The sequence below is a fragment of the Amblyomma maculatum genome, chromosome 10 (assembly GCF_055883805.1).
Source record: "Amblyomma maculatum isolate TAMU_Amacu chromosome 10, ASM5588380v1, whole genome shotgun sequence".
Classification (NCBI taxonomy): domain Eukaryota; kingdom Metazoa; phylum Arthropoda; class Arachnida; order Ixodida; family Ixodidae; genus Amblyomma; species Amblyomma maculatum.
The window spans coordinates 141,549,246-141,558,672 of NC_139353.1; the positions used below are offsets into that span (position 1 = coordinate 141,549,246).

Below are 9,427 nucleotides of genomic sequence, written 5' to 3' on the forward strand. Positions count from 1 at the left end.
GGATGACCGTAGACTAGCTGCAATGGCGCAAGACGCTTCGTATCCTGTTCAGCCGTATTGTATGCAGAAATTGCATATGGAAGGACTTCATCGCACGTGCGAGGTTCAACGTCGACGTACATGGAAATCATGTCTGCAAGTGTGTTCTATTAAAGCGTTTTGGTCATATACTGATAGCGCCTGTGCCGCGCGTCATGTGTCTGCGTTATCGGATGCCTGACACATTGTCCGTGACGTCACTGGTGACATGAGTGCTTGCTATATAAAGATGCTGTTTGCGTGAAATAAAGGGCTGTTGTTATCGTGCCGGGATCGGGGCCAGTCTCAGTTCCTTCCTGCCCGCTGCCCCGCCGCGCTCGGCGTCCGGCAAGGGACCGAATGCTACACGGCCGCGCTCGGCGTCCGGCAAGGAACCAAACGCTACACGGCCGCGCTCGGCGTCCGGCAAGGGACCAAACGCGACATGGTGTCAGAAGTGGGGTCCTCTGGCTTTTGAAGGGCGTTGCCTTAACTTCGTCAGTGGGCGCCATATCAAGAGGACAACGCAGTCAAGCCCTCCCACGGCATGTTCGTGGTTCCAGCTTCGCCAATGTTTGACTTCGACCGGACGTCCGAATGACGTTCTTGGATCCAACTCTTTGATGACTACGGCTTCGCCTCGGGACTAAATGAGCGGAATGAAGAAGCGCAGGTCCGGACTCTACTTTGTACGATGGGCCGGCAAGCAAGAGAAATCTTCTCTACTTTTTCATTTCCCGAAGAAGAACAGAAGCAATACGAAGTCGTCAAAAAGAAGTTCGACGAGCACTTCGTCGCCGCAAGGAACCTTGTTTATGAGAACGCGTGCTTTCACCGTTGCACTCAAGAACCTGGAGAGTCAGTCGGCCAATTCGTTACCGCGTTGAACACGATGACGGACCGGTGCGACTACAAGGAAAAAGAACGCATGTTTCGCGACAGGTTCGTGGTGGGCCTCAGGGATGCTAAGCTCTCTGAGTCGCTCCAAATGGATGCGAATTTGACTCTTGTCAGCGCTTTGGCAAAAGCGCGTTTAAGAGAGACCGTCCAACGACAGCAGCTGCAACTGCGAGAAACCGGCGACGAACCCGTGGTAACGGCGACCGGCAATCTTGACGCGGTCAGCAAGCAAGGGCAGCCCAGAAAGTATTCCTCAGGACATCACTAGGACAGCTCGTCAAATAACTGTTCATCTGGAATACAAGGTACACGACCCAGAGTCCAGTCCTACCGACCAGGCACTCCTGAGTCATGCCCCAACTGCGCTCAAGAAACGCACCCCAGAGCGTCGTGCCCGGCAAAAGCAGCCAAATGCAACTAATGTGCTTGTTTCGGACACTTCGCTGCTGTATGTCGAAAAAAGGCTGCACGTGATGGAATACACATGTGGATACCGTAGTTGCAAAAGCCGCCAGGACCTTAAACTTGATACTGCGAAATCTGAAGCACGTGCCGCCTTTTTTGAAATCAATAGCCTACTTAACGTACGTTCGACTACTGCTCGAATACGCTTGTGCCATGTGGGACCCTTGGTAAATAACACTGAGCAATAAAATTGAAAACATCCAAAATAGAGCAGCAAGGTTTGTCCTGTGTCGGTACTCGAGAACTGATAGCTGCACCGTTATGAAAAATGAATTAGGACGGGAAACCCTCTCCTCTCGCAGAAGGAAATTACGACTTAAACTGTTGTACCAAATTTACAACAAAACAGGAATTCGAAAGGAAATATACTTACATAGGCCACATTATGTTTCTGCTCGCACAGATCGTTGTTTAAAAATTTTGGAATACAGTGCCAGAACTAACATGTATGCCAGTTCCTTTTTTGTTCGATCCATCAGTGAATGGAATCGACTTTGAAGTCGTCAAGTGTGCTTCCTTAATGGTGTTTTTTTTCACTCTGTAAAGCCCTGCTGTAGCGCCCTCGGGCTAAGCGGGGTAATCATTCAATAAAGAATAAAGAAGAAAAGAAGGTGCAACTTTCTTCTCTCCATATGGACAAGGGGGCATACTTCATTGGCGCGGTGAACGGGGAGTACTCTAATTCTCGGTATGTACAGGTCGTCGTTAACGACACTCCGGTGTTCGCTAAAGTTGATTCCGGTGCCGAAGTTCCTGTTGTGCCCTTAACGTTTCTCGGTTTACCTACCAGGCAAGAAAAGTGCGACCTTATCTTAACAGGCCCGTCGAATGAGCCACTGAATGTTTTGGAAAAGTTTCATGTCACTATTCAGTGGAAACAAAACACTATGCAGTAAATCGTGTACGTGGTTTCACCATTACGCTCCGTACTTTTGGGTCTCCCAGCGCTTGAGGCTCTGGAAGTTATTAAATTTGCGGACTCGGTCAGTAGCGCAGCAGCCGTCGAAGCTTCCTACCCGCAGCTTTTCAGTGTTCTAGGAGCGATAAAAGGAGAATACAAAATTAGACTAAAGCCGAACTCGACATCTTTTGCAATTCATGTTGCGCGTCGCATAGCTTTACCCTTGCGTGACCGAGTTAAGCAAGAGCTCGAGCGTATGGTGCGAGATGGCGTGATCCGCAAAGTAGTAGGACCAATAGAATGGTGTGCAGGAATTGTGCCAGCACTCAAACCATCTGGAGCGGTTCGTATTTGCATTGACTTGACAAAATTAAACAAAAGTGTACTTCGCGAACGCTTTGTCATGCCGACTGTGGATGATAGCCTCTGTCTTTTAGGTGGTGCCTCTGTGTTTTCGAAGTTGGGCGCCAACTCTGGCTTCTTTCAGATTAAGTTGTCGCCCGAAAGCCAGTTGCTAACTACGTTCATAATGCCAGTTGGACGATACTGTTTTCAAAGACTGCCGTTTGGAATAACGTCGGCACCCGAGATCTTTCAGAAGAAAATGTCACAGATACTTGAAGGAATCCCAGGCGTGATAAACCTGATGGATGATGTGCTCATTTTTGGCAACTACAAGGCTCAACATGACGAGCGCCAGCGTCTAACTTTAGATCGTCTCGCCAGTGCCGGTGTTACGCTAAACAAAGAAAAGTGTTCCTTCGGGGTAACTGAGATAAAATGTCTTGGCTGTGTGCTTAGTAAAGATGGCATCAAGCCGGATCCTGAAAAAGTTCGTGCTATCAAAGTACTGGCGACGGCAGCTAACGTGTCTGATGTTCGACGACTGCTCGGTATGGGTCATCATCTGGCAAGATTCATACCAGATTTGGCTTCGAAAACGGCGCCATTACATCACTTCCTTTTGAAGGGTTCCGAATGGACGTGGGGACCAGCCCAAGAGCAAGCGCTGTCGTACGTCTAAGACGTTATCTCTTCGAAGCGCGTCATGGCTAACTATGATATAAAGTACCCTACGATTCTTTCTGCTGACGCGTAATCATTCGGTTTGGGGGCCGTATTGAAACAAGTTCAACCAAACAATGAAAAAAGAGCTGTTGCATTTGCGTCACGCTCGTTGACGCCTGCCGAAACCAGATACACTCAGATTGAGAAGGAAGCGTTGGCAATGACTTTGGCGGCAGAACGATTCGAAGGGTACATCAAAGGTCTTGAAATGTTGCTTTAAACCGACCACAAACCACTTGTAACGTTGTTGGGAAAATCACATTTACATGTTTTGTCTCCCCATATTCAGCGCTTTCGCATCAGACATATGCGGTTCAGCTTTACGGTTGTGCATGTCCCGGATTCTGCATAGAGAAAGTAACAAAATTCCCATAAAGAAAGGTGTTAGGCAAGAAGACACAATCTCCCCAGTACTATTCACAGCTTGTGTAGAGGAAGTATTCAGAGACTTGAAATGGGAGCAGTTAGGGATAAGGGTAGATGGAGAATACCTCAGTAATCTGCGATTTGCTGATGACATTGCCTTGCTAAGCAACTCGGGGGATGAACTGCAAATAATGATTGATGACCTATACAGGAAAAGTAGAAAGGTAGGCTTGAAATCAATATGCAGAAGACTAAGGTAATGTTCAACAGCCTCGGGAAGGAACAGCAGTTTACATTAGGTAGCGAAATACTGGAAGTAGTAGGCGAATATGTCTACTTAGGACAGGTAGTAACCGCCGATCCGGACCACGAAAAGGAAATAACAAGAAGAATACGATTGGGATGGAGCGAATTTGGCAAGCACTCGCAGATTATGACTAGCAGCTTACCGGTATCGCTCAAGAGGAAAGTATACAACAGTTGCATCTTGCCTGTACTCACCTATGGGGCTGAAACGTGGAGGCTAACAAAGAGAGTTCTACTTATTTGAGGACAACCCAGAGGGCTATGGAACGAAAAATAGTAGGGGTAACATTAAGAGATAGAAAGCGTGCAGAGTGGGTCAGAGAAATAACTCAAGTTACCGACATTCTAGTAGAGATATTCTAGTAGAAATTAAGAAGAAGAAATGAACATGGGCAGGACATGTAGTGCGAAGAAAGGATAACCGATGGTCGCTGAGGGTAACAAACTGGATTCCAAGGGAAGGAAAGCGTAGCAGGGGGCGGCAGAAAGTTAGGTGGGCGGATGAGATTAAGAAGTTCGCAGGGGTCAAGTGGATGCAGCTAGCACAGAACCGGGTTAAGTGGAGAAATATGGGAGAGGCCTTCGCCCTGCTGTGGGTATAATCAGGCTGATGCTGCTGCTGCTGATGATGATGATGATATCCCGGGTAAGAGCCTTGTTACTGCAGATGTATTGTCTAGAGCCCCAATTCAGGAAAACCAAATTGATGCTCATGCTCTGAGTATTGGCGAAGTCGCCAAATTCGTTTCGGGCTGTGTGACAAATGCCGTCGAGGCTAGCCTTTTTGAACGAGTCAAAGATGAACAAGCAGTCGATGAAGTCTGTCAAGCTCTCGTAAAATTCAGCCTGGAAGGCTGACCCAAGTTCTCATCGCTGTCGATGGTCTTGCATCCATACTGGCAGGAAAGAGCAAAGCTGACAGTCGCTGAAGGCTTGCTACTCAAAGGTGTGCGGCTGGTGATTCCACAAAAATTACGCGCAGAGGTCTTGACGCGCTTGCACGAGAGTTACCAAGGAATGCAGAGCTCGAGCCAACGAGTCCGTATGGTGGCCTGGGTTGAGTTGACAGCTGAGAGCTTTGATGACTGATTGCCCAGTGTGCGCGGAAAACAGGCAACAAAAGTCGGAACGAATGAATACGACAACGACTCCACAGCGTCCTTGGCAAAAGCTAGGTGCTGATCTCTGCCATATTGAGGGAAAATGGTATTTGGTGGTAGTAGATTATTTTTCTAGATACGCAGGGGTAGCCTTGCTATCTTCGACAGAAAGTGTCACTGTCATTATGCACCTCAAAAGTTTCTTTGCAAGACATGGCATACCAGAGGTTGTCATCTCGGATAATGGAACTCAATTTGTATCTCAGGAATTTCAGTCGTTTGCTCGCGACTATGGCTTCCGCACTGTGACGACGAGCCCCAGATACCGTCAGGTAAATAGGGAAGTAGAAAGGATGGTCAAAACAATTAAACGGCTGATTAAAAATCTAAGGACCCCTATCTTTCGCTGCTAGCGTACAGGGACACCCCAGGGCCACTGGGAAAAAGGTCTGCAGAGCTTCTGATGGGCGGGCGGCTGCGCACAACAGTCCCTGTTCCTCCCAAGAGCCTTCTGCCCCAGAAGGTGAGCCTGAAAAAGTTCAGAGATCGCGATGTAACCATCCGACAGTGGCAGCGTAGGTACTTCAATAGTCGTCATAGGGCTCTTCCGCTGCCAGTCCTCAAACCAGGAGCGGAAGTATGGGTGACAGACTGCAAAGTGAAAGCGCGAGTCTTATGTCCTGCACAACGTCCGAGCTCGTATGTAGTTATGTAGTTTAGAACTTCTACGGGTGTAGTTCTAGAAAGAAACAGGAAATTCCTGGTTCGCTTTGTTTCCCAGCCGAATGACTGCGAGGAAGGAGGTGGTAGCTATGAGCTTCCGCAGGCATATGATAGTCGGGTTGAAATGGAACAGGAAACTAATTCATCTAAACCGAAGGAACCTGCCGATCTATCTAATACCCCCTTGCCACAAACTAGCCCTCCTGGATATAGAACACGATTTGGCCGTCATGTCCGACCGCCAGACCGATATGGGTTCAGTAACTGACGGCTATTTTGTTTTGAGCATTGGTTTCATCCATTAAAATGTGTTCATCCTTTGTTGGCGGCAGTTCTAAGTTTGTTGCAAATGCCAGTGTATCTTTTCAGGGAAAAGGGGAGATGTGCTGATAGCGCCTGGGCCGCGTGTCATGTGTCTGCGTAATCGGATGCCTGAAACATTGTCTGTCCGTGACGTCGCTGGTAACATGAGTGCTTGCTATATAAACATGCTGTTTGCATGAAATAAAGGGTTGCTGTTGTCGTGTCAGGATCGGGGCCAGTTTCAGTTCCTTCCTTCCCGCTGCCCAGCCTCGCCCGGCGTCCGGCAAGGAACCAAACGCGACAGGTCACTTTGTTTGTTTGCGAATGGTAAGCAGTAGTCCTACGATGACTTGGGCGGGTAAGACTGAAGAGAGCCGGCATTATATCGGCCGTAAAGGCTGATCCACGGTCAGTAATAATACTTGATGGGGCACCGTGGCGCAGTACGATGGTCTTGAGAGAAAACTGGGCTACTTTAGCACCAGTTGCACGGGAAAGTGCCTGTGGCTCGGCATATCGCGTTAAGTATTCCATCGCCGCTACTATGCATTGGTGCCCTGATGCGGACGTTGGGAAAGGGCCCAGAAAATCCACGCCCACTTGCTTGAAAGGTGTTGTTGGCAGAGGTATCGTCTGAAGGAGCCCTGCAGGCTTCAGCAGAGGTGTCGTTCGCCGCTGGAGATCTCGGCATGTTCTCACGTAGTGCTGGACTGAAGGCAGGAACTTAGGCTTTATAGTACTTTTATCGAAAGCGTGCCTCCTAAATGAACAGCCGAAGGCTCATCATGGCATGTGTGCAAGATTTCTGGCCGGAGGTCGGACGGCACAATGAGAAGAACGGTTTGCTTGTTGGGCTGAAAATTTCTCTTATACAGGAGGCGATTGCGATGCTGTAGGAGTATAAACCCTGTTCGAAAGCACGTGGGACAGCTACATGAAGTCCTTCGAGATGCTCAATAAGCGGGCGTAAACTGAGGTCAGCCCATTGACGCTGGGCAATGTCGGTAGTAGTGACTACAGCGAGAACCGAGAAGTCGTCTTCGCTGTCAGGAGGGGCAGCATCAACTGGTGCACGCGACAAGGGTCGTTGTGCTTACAGCCGCACTTGTATACAACCTTAATGCCGTCTTCTTGGAGACGGAGTCTGTACCTTGCAAGCCTTCCAGAGGGGTCTTTGAGGTTGGCTAACCAGCATAACGAATAGTGGTCGCCCACAGCCCTAAAAGGGCGGCCGTAAATAAAGGGTTGAAACTTAGTTATCGCCCAAACTACCGCGAGACATTTCTTTTCCGTGGTTGAGTAGTTTGCCTCTGCTTTTGAAAGAGAGCGACTTGCGTAAGCGATAGCTTTCTCAGTGCCATTTTGCCCCTGAATCAGAACGCCACCGAGTCCAAAATTACTGGCATCGGCATAAATATCCATAGCAGCGTTTTCTTCAAAATAGGGAAGTATCGGGGCGGCCTTCAGTCGCCGGCGTAATTTGTTAAAGGCTTTCTTTTAATCTTCTTGCCACGCAAAAGGAATAACCTTTTTCGGGTAAGAAGCGTAAGAGGCACGGCAATCGCTAAAAAATTCTCGACAAAACGCCTGTAATAGGCACAAAAACCAAAACCTTCTAATTGACTTTTTGTCGCTTTGGCGTAAGAAGGTTTCTACAGCAGCAGTCTTGTCGAGATATGGTTTCACGCCCTCAGCACTAATAACATGGCCAAAAAAGCGGAGCCCCTTGAATCCGAAATGGTATTTATGTGGTTTATCGTCAGTTGGACTGAACGCAGCGCCTGTAGTACCATTCGCAGCCTGTCGGGGTGCTCCTCAAAACTAGCCGCGAACATCACGGCATCATCGAGATACATTAGGCACGCTTGCCACTTCAGTCCAGAGACAACGGTGTCCATCATTCGCTGGAAGGTTCCTGGTGCAGAACAGAGACCGAAAGGAAGCACTTTAAATTCATAAAGGCCGTCGAGGGCGACGAACGCTGTTTTCTCTGTCCCTTTTATCCACTTCTATCCTCCAGTAGCCATTCTTGAGGTCAAGCGACGAGAAATATTTGGAATTGCGTACCCGGTCCAATGCAGCATCAATACGTAGGAGTGGGTATACGTCCCATTTCATTACCTGATTAAGTATTCGATAATCGACGCAGAAACGCAAGGTATTGTTTTTTTTCGTCACCAATACTACTGCCGAAGCCCAGGGGCTGGTAGACGGCGGCACCACGTCGTCGGTAAGCATTTTCTTCACCTGGTTTCGGATAGCCTCACGTTCCGTTGAGGACACGCGGTATGGCTGTTAGGAAATCGGCTTGGTCTCCGCGTCAACCATAATGCGGTTTCTGGGTAATGAGGTGCGCACAACGTTCGAAGACGTTGCAAAGCATCCAGTAAAATCCTGAAGGAGCTCTACGAGTCGCCGTCGCTCAAACATCGGCAGATTGGGATTAATGTCCACAGTTGTTAGAATGTCGGGTGCATAACATCTGGCTGGCGACGGTGGCGCCAAAGTACAGATATTCGCTGGCTCAATAAAGTCGGCAGAATAAGTGATGGTCGTTTCTTTTGCAATATGCTGAAACTCGCTCCTGAAATTCGTAATCCAGAGCTTCGCACAATAGTCCCGCAAGCGAACAAGTCCTCTTGCAGCGCAGATTCCTTTCTCAAGAAGCAGGCCCACGTTCCTCTTGCCAGTACGTCGCGGTCACATGGTGCGTCGCTTTCTACCATGAATATAATGCTGCACCTTGGCGGGACCGTACCGTCAGCACCTGCAATACGTAAGGCGGTTCGTGAACTGTCGAGCCGAGTATGACGTCTCGCGAACAGTGGGTAAGAACAACTAAGTCGCCAACATAAATAAATCTGTCAATCGCAACTCTCGCAAAGCATCTTCCCATCTTCCAGCCGGGGTAATAAGGTGTCCCCCTGCCGTGCGAATCTGAGGCCCAGTCCACTCGGTTAAAACGTTCTTCAATTTCCTGGCTAACCCAGTGCTCATAACTGAATAGTCCACCCCCGTATCAGCTAAAGCAGCAATGAGAAAATCACCGATAGAAACCGGTATGTTCGAAGCTGCGCAGTCAGGTTCATTGTTACTTGAGGCCGCCCATAGCCGTTATCTTGTACTAAACTTGATGAAGGATGTTCAGCACTTCGCTTGCCAGCGGCCTCACCTCCGCATGTCGCTCTTCCTAGTTTTCCCGATGGCTCGGGGAGCGCGGGCCAGGCGAGTGGAAAGTACGGTATGTAGAGGGACGTGGACTTGGAGAACGATGACG

The 9,427-nt window shown here is 48.9% G+C and overlaps 2 pseudogenes; both read left to right on the forward strand.

The window, feature by feature from the left end:
• The first annotated feature begins 302 nt into the window (after positions 1–302).
• LOC146177586 (uncharacterized) lies at positions 303–2,078 on the forward strand (annotated as a pseudogene).
• A 3,199-nt stretch (positions 2,079–5,277) lies between these two features.
• LOC146177587 (uncharacterized) lies at positions 5,278–6,115 on the forward strand (annotated as a pseudogene).
• The last annotated feature ends 3,312 nt before the right edge of the window (positions 6,116–9,427 follow it).